Raw genomic sequence first — 21,354 nt, 5'->3', positions numbered from 1 at the left:
GCAAAGGCATTGATGGGATGTGTTTTATTCACCCTCCTAATCTTTGTGAGTTACCGAATGGTGCGTGACTAGCAAGCCTCACCGATCATTTGTCAGGCTGAGCTCAGAGCCAGTCCGTGGTGGTATAAGGCACCGGTGGCCTTACTCACCAAACAAGGAGAAAGACATCTCCTTCCAGACTAGACACAGTCTCTAAATTTGACTCCTGGAAGAAATTTCTAGCGTAGTTATAGAAACTAGATTGCATATGTCAAGTTTTCTTCTCCAGGGTGAAGTCCTGGCACACCATGGCTTCAGTCACCTCCCCTCTTCCCCGGGTACGAGCTGGATGCATGCTGGGCGTGCACATAAGCTGTGGATCGTGGTGAGCCAAACCGCTCATCCCCAAGGTAGTCTCCAAGAACTAATGTACTATGAGCTCATTTTTATTAATTTTTACTTTAGAGTTCTTGTGCCAGCAATAATTCAAATATTGACTTCCTCATGGAAATGCAAGGGATGGCTTGCCCAGAAAACACGCATAGCCTGCTTAAAGCAGATCGAAAGGCTGTAGAGATACTTTTTTTCAGCAAGTTTATTTTGATTTCATCTGCCCAGAAGAAGGATTGACATAAGTCACTCTCAAAGGGAATAAAGATAGATAGCCCTTACTGTGAGCCCCAGCAGTATGTGCCTGGCATGACAGTGCAACATTCTTTTCTTGGTACAGTGGCAGAGTTTTCAGGGGACCTTTGGATTTTGCCTGAAGTGGAAAAGTCATTGCTGTATGTTAGCTCTTCTGTCACACCAAAGAAATGAAATTGTAGACAGGTAAAGAGGAAAGCATATGGCAGATGGACCCAAAACTTGTGATACCCTTTGGGGGGAAGAATAAAGTTTAAAATGCCTAAGAGCAAACCAGCTTCCCAATACTGCAAAGACTTATCTGTCCGTTGGTCTCCCAGGTGGCTCCTCTCTCAAGGGCACTAGGCATCTCTCAGCAGAACCGTGGGCTTTCTCTGACGTTAGAAGTCAGCAGCCCTTGGATGGGCCCCTCCAGCCTTGCTGAGGTACCAAGCCATGCACCCGGGGTAAGCACATGCCCTCCTGAGGGACGCGGGTCAGCCAGAGATGCCCTCTCGGGGGACTGGTAAAACTCCTGCAGTAAAGAGACTTCTGGGGTGAGGGTGGGAAAGATGCTTCAGCAGGATGCTGTGCTCCTTCCAGAAAATCCAGAGTCCTCACACACACAAAACTGGTCCGGTTGCATCATCTTCCCCCATTCCTGGAGGCAGCACTGATGTCTAGGAACCTCTTCTGATCCTGACAGTGGTCATGGCAAAGGGGAAGATGCGAACGAGAGCCAGAGTTAAATGAGAAATGTGGTTAAATGGAGCTACCATGCAATGGTGTAAATTTGATTTCCTACCATTGAAAGGGAGAGGAGATTAAAAATAAATGTACATGCTTCAAATTCTTTAAAATTACAACTAATGACATTGCTAGTACTTTCTGGAGGTCGTGCAATTACCGAAATACAGTAGTTTAGGCCAACACTGACCATCTTGATAGGGTACAACCATGGCTTCCCTACGTTCTGGCCTCTTCCAGTCTTCCAACAAGCAAGTTACCCCAAAGCAAATTTCCTTAATTTGCACTATGGAAATGACAAATCTGGTCAGAGGAAACCTGATTTTAAAGGTAAGTACATTTATATATTTAGAGGACTAGATAATCTCTGTGCTTACACCTTCACTTAGCTCACAGTAACATATGAATGTCCCTACGGCCTTGGTTAAAAAAACCCTCAAAATTAATATAATAGCTTCACAAACTAGGTCTGAGGCAGACTTCTAGCCCATCACTATGCAGGGAGCTACTGTGTGCTGCTAGTATAGCACTTCCATTACACTCCCTAAGCATAAGTTTTTAAAAAAGATAGATTGCATTAAGTATATTCTCCCATACTTCCCAACATCAGCACCCTAATACCATTTCCAGGGCTGGATGATTACACTCCCTTGAAAAGAAAACATTCAAGTTCAGGAGATGCCTTGAAATAGCCATATCCAGTCACTTCTGACACCCACCAGCTGTATGTGTAAAATAACAAGCAATCTATGCAAGCAAACTGCACACCCTGATATTTCTAGTACTCCTGACTATGGTTAAGAGGCTGTAAGGAGAAATAATGAAAAGAAAATGAAAGCAATCACCATACAAATCACCTGTCCATTTTTCACCAAGCAGGTTTATTTGCCTTTTACAAAACAAATCAGCTGTTAAAAGTCCGACAGATCTTCTGCAGGGGGTTGTATTTTGCAATTTTCTTCAAATAAGCTTTGTGATCTAATAAGTATTTTCCAGTTCAAAGTTTACAGAGTTGTATGGAAATAGGAGCTGGTTTTCATTCCTTTGAAGCCAATAGAAATTTTACCATCAACTCTGGTACTAGCAGAAAGGCAATGTTCTTAGCACAGAGAAGTTTTGGGGGCCAAAGTATCTGTCTCAGCTTAATTTTTCAGCCTTGTATACCAGATTCTCACCTGATATGCAGGGTATATTCAGTTCCCAATGGTCCTATTGGAACAAAAGTTGTATTAAAGATCATACCCTTTACAACTGAGCCCCTCATCTGCTGTTGCAGAGAACCTGATGAGCGTCTATACACAGCACGTTATTTTTAACGTGTTAACTCTTGATGTGTAGACATTACATCAGTTGTCTGTATGGGGTGAGCAGGCTGTAGTGAACAAGGCTGGGGAAGGGCAGCAGCAATCTCTGCTCAGACGCTCCCGTGCTGTAGTCTTCACTGAGGATTCAGGGAGCAGAGTCTTCAGCCGCCAGCGTTGCATGGCTGCCCTTGCTTGTCACTACCGCTGATTTCACTTGGGTTACTTCAGAAGCAGATAGGCTTGCAGGATTGTTTCCTGCTCTGGAAATATTTTCATTAAATGATAAAAAGGGGATTTTGAGGGTTTGTTTTTGGTTTTATTTTTGTTTTTTTTTTTTTCAGCTAAGCAGATACAGCTTTCTCCTGATCTTCCCGATATTTTCAGAAATGAGATACTGGAGAAAATATCACATTTCCACAGCCTCCAGAATTACAACACATTACCACAACCTCCAGAAAAGAGGTACTGCAGAGAACTTAAGTTCCTATAGACCATTTGTAGTTTCCCAAACACTGAAATTCTCAACTACAAAGATGAACAGAGAGAATAAATAGGCATCACTAAGACATCAGGAACAAAAGTGTTGAGGGCATTTTCAAAGGCAGAAAGAGCAGTTAGAGGCTGAGATCCCTTCAGGCAGCTAAACAACTCTAATGGCCATTGCCCCTCATGACAACATCCTTCCTACTTACTAAAATGCAGTGATTCTGTTATCAAGGTGACACCAAACTGTCCAGTTTGGTTCAGGGCAGTGTTATGTGCGGTGGGCACTTTAGAAACACTCAGAAAGTGCTGGCAACTGCCCTCCCACGAGGCCATTGCTCTAAGTCACTGCTGCCAATAAATCTTGTTGCCCTTAATTGTTTGGGTTTCTCTTAGAAACAAATATTTACCAGCTTCTGGTTTGCACAGTCTTCTAAAGGTCACAGATGCTAGCTCCAAGGGGAGCCAAGCTATTCAACCTTAAACTATTTAACGTTGGCTTCCTGAGCAAGCCTGCACTGCCGTAAAAGCAGGCATCACTATGGTACTTATGTGTAAGGATGCAGGAGTAAAGTTTTTCTCCTCTTGGCCCATTTCAGCACGTTATTTTTGAAAGCTTATGCAAAATGGATGCCTTCATGCTGCTTATCCTTTTGTATAGGGTTGATGTGTTGGATGGTAACGGTCTGCTGGGAAGTTAGAATTACTTCCTATATAATAAACCTGGCTCGAGGGGAGAGAAAAGGATTTTCTTGGGATTGTTATTAGTGGTGAAAATTTGTATTAAGAAAAAAAAAAGATCTAGGTTTTCCAAAACTATTGCAGTCCATTTACATCCACTACACAACTATATGTAGTAATCTGTAGCTCCAGAAATGCTTCGACTCATGTTAGCTTCTGGTCTCATCTCAGCTTCCTAAGATTATTCAAACAAGAAGTGCTCCCTGACAATTATTTCTTATACCTACCTTTCATTTCATCATGACCAAAAATTCCAACCAGGAGAATTGCTGGGGAAGCTATTATGAAATTTTGTGCCCTGATTCTTCTTATACTGACTCTTCATTGGAATTACATAATTTCTAGTAACACCAATCACTTCCATACTCATCTGAGCTACTTGCATATGAAGGCAATAAACTGTGTGCTGAACTATATGTCTGGTGCAGTGGTTTGGGGGTTGACTTAAATTTTTAGTCATTTCTCCTCTTCCTTTTCTGCCTTGTTTTGGTTTTGGTCTGTACCGGGCTATGAGAAGGTGAAGCATCACATGACTGGGAGTTACTAGTTCTTCTCCTGACCAGGATCCTTTAACTCTTGCTTGAGTTCAGCAAGAACAACCTCATCTTCTTTTAAGACTCATTATTTTTGTCATCTGACCTAGAAGAATCACAAAAGACCAAGGCCCCCACTTAAGAGCTCCTTGCATGCAGGTTAATCATGCCTTGGGAAGTACAAGGTTGGCTTTCTCACCCCTAGGATGGAAATTTATAGGACTGACATAATTTTCTAATTTGATTGTTCTACTCAGGTTGTATGTTTCCTGCACAGGCATCACATGTAATATCACACATATGTTACATTTATGCAAGCCAATAATACCAGCTTTTAATCAGGATACACTTTCTAACAGTAAAGATAACAAAATGCTGGGATAGGTTGCCTAGGGAGGTGTAGGGTTGCCATCACGGATGGATCTTTAAAGTATGCTGTAAAGAATATATTCCCTACAAATCTGCCTGGAATTACGCAAGTATGGCTACTAGGGCTTGGAGGCAAGGAAGTGGATTAGATAGTCCTTTGAATCCCTCTGAGTGCTGTACTCTAGGATCTTCTGCTCATGATAAGCCTTCAAGAACAAAGTCCGCTGAACTATGAGGCATGTATCTTATCAGGCCTTGGTGATTCACACAAGTGATTTTCTAAATAGAGTTGCTTTGCTGAAAAACAAAAGCCTTAAAGAGGAAAAAGCTTGGGACATGTGCTGGTGTGTGATGCTTTGGAGACACCATAATTGCTCTGTTTGGAAAATTTACTGAGCATGTCAGTAAGCTGAAAATGTACAGGGTGTGCAAAGTGTCTGCCTGAAAGCACTGCCTCTCTTCACAGGAAGAGCCTTTGGAAGGTCACTGCCCAACACCACTGCTGTTTAAAAAGCTGCTCCCCAGGGATATCACAACTTGAGCACTTCTGCTGAGATCAATCCATGAAGAAAGCATTTTTGACAACTGACTAGAGTAGTATGGAAATGAACTCCACCACCGCTGACGTAAGAGTTGTTTTTCCTTTTTTATTTTTCTCCCCTACTTCGCATAAACAAAGTGGGTATTTCCATCTGACTTGAAATTTGAAGAGTAGAAATAGTTCTTGTTCTAGATATTAGGTTATCAGGAATTTGCATTTCTGAATCCGCCTTTCCTTTGGTTGTTCTTCCTTGAAGAGAAGGAGCAAGGCATGTAAAATATCAGTAAACCAAAAAAAAAAAAAAAATCAATAAGCAAGAATGCAACAACAGCCATGTTCTTCTGTCAGACTCATCCTGTCCCGCACCAAGCAGATACAGGTGCAGGAGAGACACCCCCTTGCAGAGTTGGAAGCTGCTCTTGGAAAAGATTTGCTGGGCGATGCAACACCCGTGTGAATGCCGGGACACAATGAGCCAAATTCTGGAGGAATAATGCTTCTGCATTTCCTGAAATAACCGTGCCATCCTGCAATGCAAAATCACTTTCCCGATGTGCTGGTTCACTCGCTGCTCAAGCAGGCTAGGATGACTTTGCGGTGGAAAAGACAGCCAAACTAAAGAAGCTCTCAGAGGGCTGGGATAGTCCCTGCTTTCTGGGGAAGGACTAGAAATCCTGGGCACCCCGGGGCTGCTTCCCCATGGATGTGAGGAGCTCCCTGCAGGACAGCAGGACAGGGAGCCCCAGCCGTGGGAGAGACCAGGCTGGTAGAGCCTGGATCCCGATGCAGGGAAGGAGAGGGAAGGGGAGGCCCCTGATCCTCCCTCCCTGCCGCCTTGGCCTGCTGCCACCGCAGTGGGCTGGAGTTTGGGAGTCTGCGATCCCACCTGGTGCCTTTCTGAATCACGCTCTTCCCCAGGCTCCTCCAGAGCCCATGATCTGCTGAGGCCCTTCTCCATGTGAGCACTGGTGAGCCATGGGCTTTATACATGAAATACCAATCCAGGAAATGAAGTTCGCCCTCCGCAGGGTGAAGGATGATGTTTGTCTTTTTTCCTACCTTGCAGCCTAAGCTTTTCCGAGTGTCTCTCTCTCTCCCCCTGATTCTCCAAGGCTGCAGGCAAAAGCGGCTGCTGGTGCAAACCAGCATAGCTTCAACGACACGGGTGGTATGGTGCCGCACTGCACCAGCAGATGACCTGGACCTTGGCTGTAGGTCAGCAACATGACTGCAGCACATGCAGCTTTCGCTTGCCTTGCCGGACATGCAGCATAGGCAGAGCTCCTTCCTCTCTTCTCAAAGGCCAGGGAAGAGCCCAGATGTCCCATTTGTGTCACAATGACTATATGAATTTGATGCTGACTGAATTTTCTCAACCGTGTGGTGCTGTCCAGTGTCATTTTCCCGATCTCCACAAAGCTCTCCCCCCTCGCACTGACCTGCTTGATAGCTCTCAGCGTGAGGATGGTCAGCGGCATTTTATTGGAGAAACAGTCAAAGCAGGGAATTAAGACGTGGCCTCATTTGGAGCATTAGTGCCTGAGTCACTGGGATGTCATTCAGGCGTGAGGACAGCCTGTGAAGACTTTCAGATCACATGCGTGCATGACATTTAGAAGAGGTGGGTGACCTCACGGGAGATTATCTGAGAGATCTAGACTGGCCATAGAAAGTTGCATTGGAGGCTTTCATTTATCCTCACTAACCTTCAGCAATAAAAACGGAGGATGAGTGCACGGATGTGCATGCAGGAAGTATGTGAGAAGTGCTGAGAACATTGTGAAAGCCAGAGGACTGGTAAACCATACCCTGGCTCCGGTGACACGTGGCTGTCATGGAAAGAGGAAGGAGGAGGACACTGTGTTTCACAGGCCAGAGTGCTTTATTTGATTTTTTTGTGTGTATGCCTTTGCTACTTGACTGTGCAGTAAAAGTTAAGAATTTGTTCTCTTATCATATCATACAATGTTTCTGTATGAATTTGGATATTCACCTGATTTTCTCAATTCTAGATACAGCCACCAGGCTGGGGTCAGCATTGGAAGCAACTGTAAGGGCAACCAGCAACACTGAGAAGTAGAGCCCTAATTATTCAAACTCCCCCAACTTCTTCCATCACTCACTCTGCATCTCCAAATCAGCACCTCAGCACACACCAGGACTATTGGTGGGGAGCAAGGAGCAAGGTAGCTCTCCTGAGTTCAGTAGCAGTACAGATCCAAAGGGCCCTGAGATGTATCCTCAAGTCTTTGGTCTTCCTCTAAGCATTCATAGAATCATAGAATATCATAGAATCATAGAATCATAGAATGGTTTGGGTTGGAAGGGACCTTAAAGATCATCTAGTTCCAACCCCCCTGCTGCAGGCAGGGACACCCTCCACTAGAATCATCGTTCATGCACATACCTTTCTCCAGCATCTCCATCATCCCCAGCACATAACTTTCTCCAGCCTGCTGGGCCTGCTCCAGTATCCCTGCTGAGCTGTCTGTTAGAAAATTTGAGCAGGAGGAAAGAAACAGTATGGCAGCAGGGATCTTGGTAGCCCTGAAATCACTCTTGCTCCCTGGCTTCTTTCTCAAAGCAGAAATCTACATATACACCTTCTTCTGCCTCTCACTCCCACCTTCCTCTTCTCAGTCTCTAGGAGCTGACCCCTTTTGTGTTCTCTCACTGCACTTGTTGAGTCCTTCTACTCATATGGATCCTCCTCATGTCTAAGGAAGCATGTGAGTCCTGCCCCTTGTGTCCAAACTCCAAATCACAGAATCGTTCAGGTTGGAAAAGACCTTTAAGATCATTGAGTCCAACCATTAACCTAGCACTGCCAAGTCCACCACTAAACCAAGTCCCGAAGTGCCATGTCGACGCGTTTTTTTGAACACCTCCAGGGATGGTGACTCCACTGCCTCTCTGGGCAGCCTGTTCCAATGATTGATGGATACAGATATTTGGTGAAGAAATTTTTCCTAATATCCAATCTAAACCTCCCCTGGCGCAACTTGAGGCCATTTCCTCTTGTCCTATGGCTTGTTACTTGGGAGAAGAGACCAACACCCACCTGGCTACAACCTCCTTTCAGGTAGTTGTAGAGAGTGATAAGGTCTCCCCCAGCCTCCTTCTCTCCAGGCTAAACAACCCCAGTTCCCTCAGCCGCTCCTCATAAGACTCGTGCTCCAGACCCTTCCCCAGCTTCGCTGCCCTTCTCTGGACGCGCTCCAGCACCTCAATGTCCTTCTTGTAGTGAGGGGCCCAAAACTGAACACAGGACTCACTGAACACAGTGAGGTGCAGCCTCACCCGTGCCAAGTACAGGGGGACCGCATAGTCAACACCTATGTGCTAAGGAGGACAGAAATTACTGTGTGCTGTGTCATTGCAAAGCCCAGTTCAGCTACAGGATGACTTCTGCATTTCCGCTCAGGTCAGGGCTTGCATTATCAGTGCCCTGATAGGAGGGAGATCTGTTAAGACCCATTCTGACCCTGCAAATGATCAGGTAGGAAAGTCGTTAAGTATTAGATGAAGCACCACTGTATTAGATGAAGAATAGTCTGAATAGAAACTATTGTAGTACCTGTAAAAAACATTTACTAAGAACGCAGCATCTGTGAGAAAGACAAATAGAATTCCAGTTTCACTAAAAACAGAGCAAAGGATTAGGTCACTTTTCACAGTACGACATCCAGACAAAATCAAATTTAATTAGTTAGCAGACAAGATTTATCAACCAGTGGTGCATATGAAACCCACAGTTGGTATCAGGGACAGAACACTGCCACTTTGCTATTGCACTTGTAGTTAGTCACCAATCTTCTGTAGCATATCTTTGAAAACATCCACTGCATAGTTACGGCAAAGTAATGTAGTGGGAAGTGAGTATAACATATGAACAGATGTGTTTATTTTATAAATGCCTTTAGACTGCTTCCAAAGACTCAGGAACATTGGATTTTACCAAGTTCGACTGATCTTATATCCAACCTTTAGTTTTTTGTCTCTAGAGAACTGTTTATTCTTGGGGTATAAAGTGAGGAGCAAAGCTGCAGTACTTTTGGAGGGCTGAAAAACTGGCATTTGGGGGAGTTTCCTTTATAATTATTCCTGCACCAGTAGTACTAGGAAGCTTGTATACCAATATTGGGATTTTTTTTGCCAAGCACATTACTTAATCGGCTTCAGTTACTTATAAAGTAAAAACTCATTCAAATTAAATGTGCACACATTAGGGAAACCAAGACTTAGTCACAAGGGCAAAAGAAAGTTGTTTCAACATTTTGGCCCTAAGCTATTACCAAGAAAAATACAACTACTTTCCTTGGACAGCCTTCTCTGATTCTCTTCTCTCAGCATCAATTTTTTATAATACAAAATGGCCAAAGTACCGGGTTTTTATTACATCTTCCCATAAATAATTTACAGACGGCATGGAACAAGAGATAAATAAAAGGGCCATCTTTATCACCCTTGTGATTGCACTGAGCACAGTCCTGGTAAGATGCCAGTGAACTCAATGAACTGCATCTCAAGACTTTGATTTTGGGAATTCACATCTAAAAACACAGTTGCATGTAACTACAGATGTTGTGCTGGTACAGTAGGTAAGCAATACGGTGGGACATTCCTTTTACTACTAAAAATAATAGCTTACACCATCAGAGAAAATGCAAAACTGTCAGTTTAGTTCTGTAATTCAAGTTACGTATAAAGCCAAGCCTCCAGAGTTTTAAGACCAGTAACACTATTTGCCTTAGAAATGAGGGAGCATTATAATCTTTTAATTCAAAGTGATTAAACCAATTTCAATTGAAATACATTCAAACTCACCACAAGTTTTCCAGGTAACAGTAGTTATTATTTTATCTCTACCTTTGCCTTTACCTCTAAGTTAAATGTGTTTGTATTTTTCTGTGCAGATGATCAGAGAAATCTTTAGAGTGTGTTTTTGTTCAGTGGCCGACAATTAAAAGCCTCTCTCAGAATATGCTGGGGTCTTGCTGTCTCATTAGACCAAACTCTTTGCCGCAGGCACAGCACAATAACTATTCCTAGTTTTCTAACAGAACATGTCTCCACCACATTGCTGAGCAGTTTCTCGGAAAAATATGTTCAAGTAGATTAAAGAAGTCTTTCTTTCGGCATTGGGGAAAAAAAAAAAATACAGTGCAGAGATCTGGGTAGGGAGTTAACAAAATAAACTCTTCCTCCGCTTTACATGCATGGAGCTTAGTGACACCAGAGCAATACTGTCCCTTTGATTTACTGTCACGCCAGCACTACGCGGAGACCAGAGCGTAGGGATGGCATTGAAATCCAGCTATTTTGCTTCATTTTATGGGTTCCTCATTAGGCAGGTTAGGGGCTGTGGGGTGGAGGGGAGTTTATCTCTCTGTGGCTCAGTTGTGATAACTGTTTATTTTGCTGCAACCATCCCTCTGGCTTCACTGCCAAGGGGTGGTCATGTATCATCTCATTAGTGAGGTGTCAATATATAGCTGTTTGTGAGTTTGGTTCATACCAACAAAGGCTGGCACGTAACCCCATGAAATAGGCATGATTTCAGCATGATCTGTTATTATGTATTTCTTGTGCTCATCCTTCATTGTAAAATTTCAATTTTTCCCTAAATTTGTGCCAAACGAAAACACCTGGGGGGTAAAATTTTTCATGCCAGAAGTAATAGACTGCAGAGTCGCTTGGGGCGTCTTTCACTGGTCTGTGTCTGCCCTACAGCCAGGCTCTTTCACAAGACTTAGATGAAAAGTAACATCACTAGCACGTGATGGTTCAGACCGGTTGTTAACAGTTTGCTAGCTGAGACACAGAGAGCCTTCAGAGCCTTCTTTTTTCTAGTATTGAACTGCTGATTTTATGCTTTAATAAAGATTCCTTGCAGTGCTAAGACCTAACTTGGGGTCCTCACTGATCCCCACAACCCATAGCTGTCAGCCTCGAGATGGTTTAAAATTATATATATTTTGAAATTTTGTTTCAAACAAAAATGAAGCTAAGAAAAAATATTCTTTGCTTCTGCCTAGCCCCTCCCCACCATTAAGATGTTTCAGTGGCCACTGGTGGTACCCCTCCACTTTGTGGCAAGGAGTTGAAATCTGGTAAAAGAAGCACGCGTCTGTGTCAGGGGTGGGGTTTTATCTTTTCACGTTCAGATGTGATGGGTGGGATGCAGTCCTAGCTCTCCCCATCCCCTGGAATTCCCACTATGAAATTTCCTGACTGTGAAAGGAGGGGAAAAAGCCATGGCTTTACCTTTCTGCAGCTCTCTGAAATGAGTAACGAGAGTAAAGAATAATAAAAGCTGAGGCCCTGACTCATCTCGCCTTCAACATGCTTTTGGCTCAAGGGATTGTGTTTTCTCCTCTTTTTATCACTTCCAGGCTGGCAGGAACAATGCAGTCCAATATCAGTGACTGATAATGCAGTGGGGGGGGGGGAAGTTGTTCATTTTCAATTGAATAGACATGCTAATCTTATCGGTATGTAAATGAAAGGTGCTCCTGATGCATTCTGCCTCTTGACACTTTCATTTCAACCTATCTTTCGCCTCCAAGGAATGCATTAAGGGAAATCAGCCATGAGCATATAAGGATGAAGCAGGATAGTAAGCAATGTCGGTATTGCATAGTGAAAGTAAAAACCACAAGACTGTCCTTTTAATTGAGCTGCAGCGAGCAGAGCTACTTTCCTGTGCAAAGCCACGCAAATATATGTAAAAAAATATTGCCAGTTAGCTTTTGTATTGTTTGATCTAGCAAACAAGTTTTAAATGAATGTCATTGTTAGCAATATTCAACCTGAAATCTGTTTTCTAACCAGAATAATTATCTTTATTTTAACTGAATAAGCAAGAGCCAGGCAGCGAGTTTCAGAGCATGTAGCATAGTTTTCAATCAACAGTAGAATATTATTACAAAATAGCTCCTCTTATCCCTTCACAGTAAACAACACGAGACCCAAGGAGACACAGTGTATTAAATTTCTCTAACAATAAGATTTCATTTCCAAAAATAGAATATGCATCGAACAATCTTTATTTATGTACAGTCCATATAAAACAAGTGTTAGGGATTAATCATCGTATGGAAGAGTTGGTGTGATCATACATGATTTTTACTCAGCATCTGTATTTCAATATCCTCTCTTCATTTGGGCTTTTGAAGACAGTGGTCCTTCAACCTATATTCAGGACTATGTTCCATCAAGGCTGGTTGACCTGTTTATTTTGAGTAAAGGTTGCAGGTTTTCTGTCAGCTAGCTCACATCTTGTATTTTCATTACATAAAGGTGATGCATAAATATCAGAATACCAGTGCATTTTAGATTCTCAAGAAAAAGAAATACTTTGGCTCTACAGCAAAAGAAGGTAGCTAAACTCATCAGAAAGACCATCCCTTTTAATATTATTTCCTTTATTACACGATACATGATTGCTGTTCTATAACCAGAAATACAACAGGAAATTAGATGTTACACTCCTCATTTATTCTGCAGATATTTGTCAAATAATTTTAAAACTCTTTTGTCCATATTGATTTTTTTTTCTCAAAAGGAAAGAAACCAAATCAATTGGAAATAATTAATTTAAAAAAATTTATTTATTCTACTTCTGCTCAAACTTCAAATTAAACTGTTCTCAAGTCAAAATAATTCCTGAATATATACACATTCATTGCTTGTTCTGTTTTGTTTCAGCAGTACTTTCCTATGTTAAACAAAATGGACAAGAAAGTGTTGATATAAATGCACAAAGAAGGTGCTTCCTATGGGGTATTGCAGAGTTAGGAAGTTCATAGTCTTCATACAAATATATAAAATGTTTCAAATTATCTCCATTCATTGGAATCCATTCGGTTTCTCTTGTCAGACCTGGGTGACAAATACAAGACCAGAAATTAATCATTTATCAGTGCACTCACAGGTATTTTCAGAGCGTGCAGAAAAGTACCTGTAAGTTGTGAGGGGGAGTATATTCCCCGCACCCGCAATTTTGCTTTCACTGAGTGTACTTGTTTACACCCAGGCTCGGGGAATACAGAGTGGGTGTGAAACAAATCTTTTCGATCCACTAGCTTTTTCCACCTACACTCCAAATCTTTCTCTGATGGAACTTCATGACTGTTAAGAGCTCAGGCCTTTAAAGACTCGAGTTCTGCCCTCAGTACAGGGTAGCTGTGACCCAAGCCCCCCAAGCTGCCTGGCAGGCGCGGGGCCGGGGAGGGGGGACACGATGCTCCTGGGCTGCCCCTGCCCTGGGGCGAGCAGGGACCAGCCCTGCCCGGACCCTGGGACTCATCCCCAGGGAAGCCCCGGCACCGCTTCACCTGGCACAGAAGGCAAATCCTGCCCTGTGGCACACGCTGCAGGTACTAGGGATGCGTCAATTGGACAAAAAATCAAAATAGTATTTAATTTTACCACTGGTATATACATTATGTATATATAGTATTTTTTAAAAATTTTTTTTTCAGCCACTTTTTGATTATCCTCTTCTCTTGCTTTCTCTGTTCTGGCCATTAAAGTCCTCACTGGCAGTGAGTTTCCTCCTCTGTCTCCTGTCCAAACTGAACAGTCCCAGGGATTTTCAGCCTCTCTTCTTTTGGGAGTGCATCTGATCCTCCTGCTTCTGTCACAACTCCACTCCTCCCCGATTTCTGCTTTGATTTTCATGACTGACCAGCACTGAAGACAGTATTCTAAACATGGTAGCATAGTATTTTCTGTGCTGTTTGTATAAATCCCACTGGAGTTAATTTACGTACTTATTTAAAGTGTGTGTGTGTGTGGGGGGGGGGTGGTATTTAGCTGCTGTTTGGGGAATGATGAACAATTTGCATTGACCTGCCCACAGCGACTCTTTCCTGCATAGTCACAGCTAATTTGGAGCCCAGCATAGGGTCTATTCCTGTTGTCTTTGAAGTTCAGAGATCTCTGTGGTTGCTGTTCATATTGGTGGTTCCAGACAGCTCAATACTGAGGAAAACAGATTTTTCAATTAACTTTCAAAAGTTCAAAACACTAACTTTCCCAGCATATATGTTTAATCAGCTAAGATATAAGTATTTGAGGTGGAGGAATATCTCTATTTTTGGTAAATTTTATTGAACTTGTGAATCTTTAACAAATGCTTAGAAAGTAGAGGAAAAAGCCACAGGACAGAGAAAAGCATGACAACCTTCTGTATTTCACGACGTGTTACATAAAGTGAGTTTTTGCTGTGCTCCTGAATGTGTGCGTAGGCTATACACATCTGAACAAATATCGGAGGGACATTCAAAAGGCTGGAATTGCTTAGCTTTCAGAAGAAACACTTCCCTGGAGAAAAGAGGTGCTATTAAGAGAAACCCTGCATGGCTTACACTAACTGCTTGAAAGTGTTGGCGACTTTTGAATAAAGAAGTCAAAAGGTAATTAACTTGACTTGAAAAAAAGTGAGGGGGTGTCATTGTCCAAGGGAAAGAGGTCATAAAACCACACGTGGTGCTCCTAACGCACTCTGCAGCCATCAGCAATCAAACAACGTAATCGTCTCGTAGCCTGATTCAGTAAGGCAATGTACTATTTTGTTTCAGCTGAAATTTCCTTCCAATCAGGTAATTTTAGGTACTTATCTTCCTGATCTCAAAAACAAAATCCAACTTTAAGGCTGCATTTGATGGCTCCCCAGGATATGCACGCACGTGTAATCCTGTCCTATGTAATTACCGCCTGCCTACACACGCTCTCCTTGTGTTTCAGTCGAGTATTCTCCTTTCTCTTTCAAACTGTTCTGTGCCTGTTCCTGAATATCGCAAGGTGACTGTTTTCTAGTGGTGGGCGGATAAAACATTGCTAGCTGTGATTAAACCTGAGCGCTCGAGCCCAGGATCAGAAGAGAGGGAGGGTGAGCGGAGCGCAGCAGTCACCTCTGAGCGTAACGTGGTCCTCGGTGTCACGACTGTTTTCCGACGCTTCTGCTGAAAGAGGCCAATGCCAGGTTCTGCCTCCAAACGCATCTGGGCAAGTTTGTGGTGTGAAGGACAGCTGTAATTCAGCATTCTGGTTTTTAGGATTACATGATATTTTTTATACCTTTCCAGCAGATTCAGCGTCTTAGATGGCAAGGCCGTGTTTCCTGTGAGTGTCATCCTGGAGGACAAACCTGCCCTGCGTGGGAGCTCCATGCTTATCTTCTCCAAGTAATTTAGCCTTTCCTTATTACCTGAGCTCATAGTACCAGCCACACTGTGCTGCACACACCAAGCCCCCAGGGATCTTGGTGATAAGGATACAAAGAAGATGGAGCCAGACGTTCCTCAATGGTTCCCAGTGACAGGAGAGGAGACAACAGTCACAAGTTGAAATACAGGGAATTTAAACAGGAAACAAAACTACTTTTACTGTCGGGGTGGTCAAACACTGGCACAGGCTGCCCAGAGAGGTTGCGGAGTCTCCTTCTTTGGAGATATTCAAAACCTGACTGGACATGTCCCTGAGCAATGACCCTGTCCTGAGCAGGGGGTCGGACTGGACGGTCTCCAGAGGTGCTCTCAAGCCTCAGCCAGTCTGTGAGTCTGGGAAAAGCCTTCCTTTGTCCCAAGGGAAGCTGTCCTCCACTCATGAGGGCCAGGGTGGATTTGTGGGCCAGGTGCAAGGTCCCTGCTTGCCCCTTGCTGTGGAACTGTCAGTGAATTTGCAAACTAAACCAACAAAGTGTTATATACTGTATTACGGTGTTGCTAATAATCCAAGTAATCTGGCTGCTGGGATTACTTTTAGCCACATGCTCCATTTCTTCAAATACTCCTTTGTCCTCCCTTCATTTCCTCACAGATCCCAGACCTTTGACACCCAGCTCCCACTAAAATTAATATCACTTAGTACATTTATGATCTCAGGGCTGAAAAGTCCCAGCTGGCATCGTATCCCATCCACCTGAGCAAGCACCTCTCTTCTTCCCCTTCTCACAGAACAGGGCTCTCACTAGGCAGTGGACCCACCAAGAGATCTACTGTCTCCAGTTCTCCCAGTCACAACTGAGACATAGCAGCTCTAGTCAAAGAAACCCCAGTGTTCTAGGAGGCAATGCACCTACAAGACTAGTTAATTAGCAGCAGCAGAAAAAAAAAAAAAAAAAAAAAGATAGTGCCCAAGAACCCTGCCACTTGCCATCCAAATACAGGAGCAAATTGTCATGATGATAAACCTTGTCTCAGTGCTCAGGTGCTGAGGAAAATCAAGCCGACTGTTCTCAAATTTTGTCTAAAGCACACTGCTTGCAAGCAGTGCTATTTTAACACCTGCTAATAATATTATCTTTCTCTCAGGTGTACTCTCTGCTCTGCAGTTGCTTATAATTGCTACCTGAACTCCCTTTGCAGTCAGCGGACCCTCTATTATCTCCCCATGATGCTCCAATCCACTCAGACCTCCCTCCGTCCGGCTCCAATTCTCTCTCTCCCAGCTCCCAAAGGCACATTATTTTTAGACCTCAAACTCCTCCAGAGATCAATGGGAGTCTGTAAACTCAAAAATAGGTTGCTTATGGTACATTAATAATCCTCACAGTTATGTTCCCTGGTTATTCTTTCAGCGGCTGCAGCTTATCTACCAGCGCCTCCCTTGACACTCCAATCAACCTTATTCTACTGAACAACACTCTGCCATTTTAAAGAAAACAGGAAAGGATGTACTTGACAGCGAAAGCTTAAATGTTGTTCTGATTAAGGATGGACATAAGCGCATGTTTAGGAGCTTTCTTTAAAAATCATGGAATTAGAGTTTTTTTCAGCCCTCAAGACTTTCTCTGTTCCCTGTCTGAGAATCTGCAGGGCTGTGATTGCAGTCGGTGTGATGCCAGTATTAGCTTCTGGGACAAAAAAGGTTGGGTCCCTGAGTTTTCTAACCACAGGAAAAAGCAATGGCTATTTTAACGTAAGAAATTATTTCCTTTATGTACTATTCAACATAGAATAACAACCTCAAAAATAAATCTAAATAAATTAATGAATTGCAAAATTTCACTTATTTTTTCCCCAAATTACTGTTTTTAATGTTGCACCTCCCTTTTATTCCCTGAAAATATGCCCAAACTGGTTAACTGCAAGCAGATAAAAGATTTACTCTAAAAAAAGGACCAGTAATTCCAACTGTCAGTATTTTCTGTTCTTATACAACATGTTAGCTGAAAGAAGATGAAACATGAAATGAATCCAGATTTTGGCTGTATCTCCATATATGCAATAAAATGACCACATTCAGGGCTAATATTACATAATTAAAGAGTGTGCATGAATCACCTGAAGGCTAAATAAAATTTGTCTTTATTTGAACAGCTTCCAGCCTTATATATTTAACCCTAAGATTCTGTTAAGGCAGCTTGTGTTATAAGAAGTAACTTTACAAAGGAGAAAAGACATATCCCATTAACACCTCATAGAAAATCAGTGATTATAGCAAGTGCACCAAGGTTCAGCAAATGCCTCCCACTCAACAAGCTTCCAAAGTGAACGACCACGTGATGTTTACTCCCCACCAGAACCCATTTATAGATCTCTTACTCACCACTATCACAGTCATCCGTGCAACATTTAAGAAAAGACAGCAAGTGTCCTCTATTTGCGAGCGAACAGGGTGTGTGGGGGAGGTTACAGTTGGAAAACTGGGTCTTTTCTTTACAATACTGTTTAACCAAGCTGTGAAGCATGATTTAAATCATGCGAAATCTAAAGATTATAATCAACTGAAAGCATTCATTACATACCTTGGGTATTGCACATGGACAACAAGCATGGCTGCTCGGACAAAATTTTGCACTCATTTTGATAAAAATGATCAAAAATGTTGATAAAAATGGTCAAAAAATGCCTCTTCAGAAGTACAAGTGAGCAATGAAGGTAATAACATCCTATGGACTTAGGAGACCCAGGAAAGATTTTTGTTCCCGCAATTTGTAAATGACATCTGGGCATTCCTAGCAAATAGCACCCTGGGAATGAAAAGGGTGTCCGTTTCAGTAAGGTAAGAAGAGGACAGGGTTCATGAACTTCTGTTAGTCTGGAGCAGAATTAGCCTAGAATTACAAACACACTGATCTTCAGGAGGAAAAACTTGGGAAAAAGGTAAATCCAAGGACATGTCTTCTTTGATTTCTCTAGGGAATGTGAAATAAAGCTTGACTGTCTCCTTTGACTCCCTAGTTCTCCTACACATCTGGTAAAATCCTTGTCTGTCCAGAGATGGTAACCTGAAGTGCCAAGGCACCTACTTTAATTCATCTGCCCTCACTTCCCGTCAGTGGGCACCACTTAATAAGATCATCTTCCCCTGTGCAACTACTTTAATATTTATATCATATCTGGAATCACTGTCCACACAGATGGCAGAAGAAGCAGTAGGAAGTCAAGCGTGCTCCAGGTGACTGTATTAGTACCGTGACTGGACGTCAGAGAGAGGGTTTAGGTTGCAAAGGGGAGTTCATCCTTTGGCTCCCCCCCAGTGGCACCTGGTTGACTAAATGAAAAAGCCTACTTTAAATTAAACCATGCTTTCTTGCATGCTTTTTGCAAATTATTTCAACCTATTTGTTACGTTTCTGTCAGGATAATAATAGCAACTCTTGTATATCTGAGCATCTCTCATGTATCTTTTAAAATATATTTACTGTCATTTATATTTTCTGGGTGTGGTTCTGGGCAGCCTGCTCTAGGTGGCTCCTCTAGGTGGCCCACTTGAGCAGAGGGGCTGGACCAGATGACCTCCAGAGGTCCTTTCCAACCTCATCCAGTCCGTGCTTCTGTGAAATACTGGAAAGATTTTTGTATATATTTGTCTTACATTTCTGCTCTTTATCTACAGTCAATTGAAATATGTGGGGAAGCAGCAAAACCATGGAGATTCAGGTTGCACACACACATACACACAGTTTCAAAACAAAAAAAGGTCAGAACTTTCATTTCTTAGATTTGTCTGACATGGAATGTTAAACAAAAAGGATGTCTTTTCCACTGAAATACAAAAATAATCTTTTTGATAATGACCTTTGCTTGTCTTCACCATAAAATATTATTGAAAGCCATATGCTCAATTTCTCATACATATGTTGTTCCTCAAATCACATCTGTCTTCAGACAGTATGACATGGGGAACTAAGGATAGTTTTGACCCTTTCCACTGTTTGTGGTTCAGTAGTGCGTGCCCAAGTGAGCTGCAATTGAGTACTGTGTAACAGCATGTCTAGTCAACCACAACAGACCTTTTTATTTAAGACAAAAAAAACCCATTCAAGTAAAACCATTCCTCATGTTATACAGTTGTCAAAATTTCTTGTTACCTACACTGACACAAAGCTTTGTCAGCAAAGGAACTTGCAAAAGAGAGACAATTTAGCCCAGTGGCTCTGAAGTGACAGCTATCGAATGGAGGTCTTTCAGATCAATATGTTATGGCAGCAAATGTATATCCTGCCAAATAAGGAACAAATCTGTGGCATTTTTGAAAGACATAAACTGGGTACTTAGCCGGCATAACACAATTAAGAAGAATGGGGTTGCACTGACCTAATGGCTGCCATAACAGCCTAAGTTGTAAAAAAAACAGCTTAAATATCAGTACGTGTCTGAAGCTCTTTGGAAGATTTTTGGTTCAGTGCAGCAGTATTAAACAGTGCATGGTTGCTAGGTTGTTCCCTTAGTTATTTGAAGATGGCAACTATTTGGGCACAGCAGCCGATTCATGCAAGTGGTTCCCAGAGAGTTAATAAGCACGAACAAGACAACACATGAACAAATCACGCATGTGAATATTATTCATGGTGAGGTTTGAGCACAGACTCCTGGATGAAGCCAGCTGAAGCAGCAGCATGGCTTCTTTACATTCTATACATCAGATACTTTTTAACTTTCTAAAGCAAATGACCAAGTATTGTGTAAGCACAGAAGTCTATCAGTTCCCTGAAGGACCAATATTTCCAGTGAAGAAGAAAGAACTTTCCATAACAAATGTCTCTACTTCCTGACTAGTACTAATTCAAAAGGTTTAGGATTTGTAATGTGTTACAAACGTTACACTCTCTAGAGTGTGGAAATGTGTTCTGAACTCCTCTGTCTCCTCAGCCTTATCAGTCTTTTTTTTTTCTTTTGTTTGGGCATCTCTTGGCTGAGATCCGAAAGCTGCCTAAAACAACATGCTATGGTCTGCTAGCTATCATTTAGATGAAGTAGCACCTTAATGAGCACATTCTTTTGCTTATGGATTCACTACAGACACTAATATAAAATTGTTGTTTATAGGGATAAAAATATTTTCTTAAAGTTGGGAAAGCATATGATATCTTGAAGTTTATCATATCTGAGCAGTTCATAAAGAGACTTATTTTTAAGGACTGATTGTGTATAACACTTCAAAATGGTATTACAAAAAAACCCTATACTAACTCTGATATACTTCCTGTTATTGCTATTGCTACTGCCGCTGTGACATTTTCTGGAGCTACCCTTAACATTTTCTCTCCACAGTTTACATGTCTTAAAGCACAGTGGCTGTAACATATGTTTACCTCACATTAAATTCAAGTTTTCGTTTTAATTTTCTGCTTTTTCATTAACATTTTCCCTCCAACTTCTCATAACCTGAAGTGCCAGCCCTATAAAAAGGTTTCACAGACCCACCTTCAATTGCTTTGGGAGCATATGAGGTCATCTGTGATTCGTAATGGGAAGCAAAGATCAAGCAGTACATATGAAACACTGTGATTAAAGTTGTCGATGAGGAGCTGCAGTGGCTCCTTCTACCTCTGTTAATGAGAACTATGCTGCGGTACGTCCTACCTTTGACATTACTGCCTTCTGAAGAGAAAAAAAAAAAGTTTTTCCTCTGTGGCACTTTACTAAGCCCTGCTAGGTTCATGCAGGTGTCTGCTTATAATTATTATTCTCTGTAATTATTAAGCAATTTAGGTGCAAAATTGTTCTCTGAGTTTATACTAAGCTATTCCTATTCACCCATACCAGCTCTTCACAAAGCATTTGATTCCCAGTGT

General features: G+C 42.2%; 1 protein-coding gene across 3 annotated transcripts in view; it reads right to left on the bottom strand.

Annotated features, from left to right (window-relative positions):
* Positions 1-12,143: 12,143 nt before the first annotated feature.
* SMPX (small muscle protein X-linked) overlaps positions 12,144-21,354 on the bottom strand; it is a 42,284-nt gene continuing 33,073 nt past the window's right edge. For all 3 annotated transcript variants that reach the window (XM_075775319.1, XM_075775284.1, XM_075775323.1), the window contains exon 5: positions 12,144-13,205. The gene's annotated coding sequence lies outside the window, so the exon portion shown is untranslated. The remainder of the gene's footprint in view (positions 13,206-21,354) is intronic.

This window comes from Balearica regulorum, chromosome 1 (genome assembly GCF_011004875.1).
Source record: "Balearica regulorum gibbericeps isolate bBalReg1 chromosome 1, bBalReg1.pri, whole genome shotgun sequence".
Classification (NCBI taxonomy): Eukaryota; Metazoa; Chordata; class Aves; order Gruiformes; family Gruidae; genus Balearica; species Balearica regulorum.
This window is presented reverse-complemented; position numbering and strand designations above follow the sequence as displayed.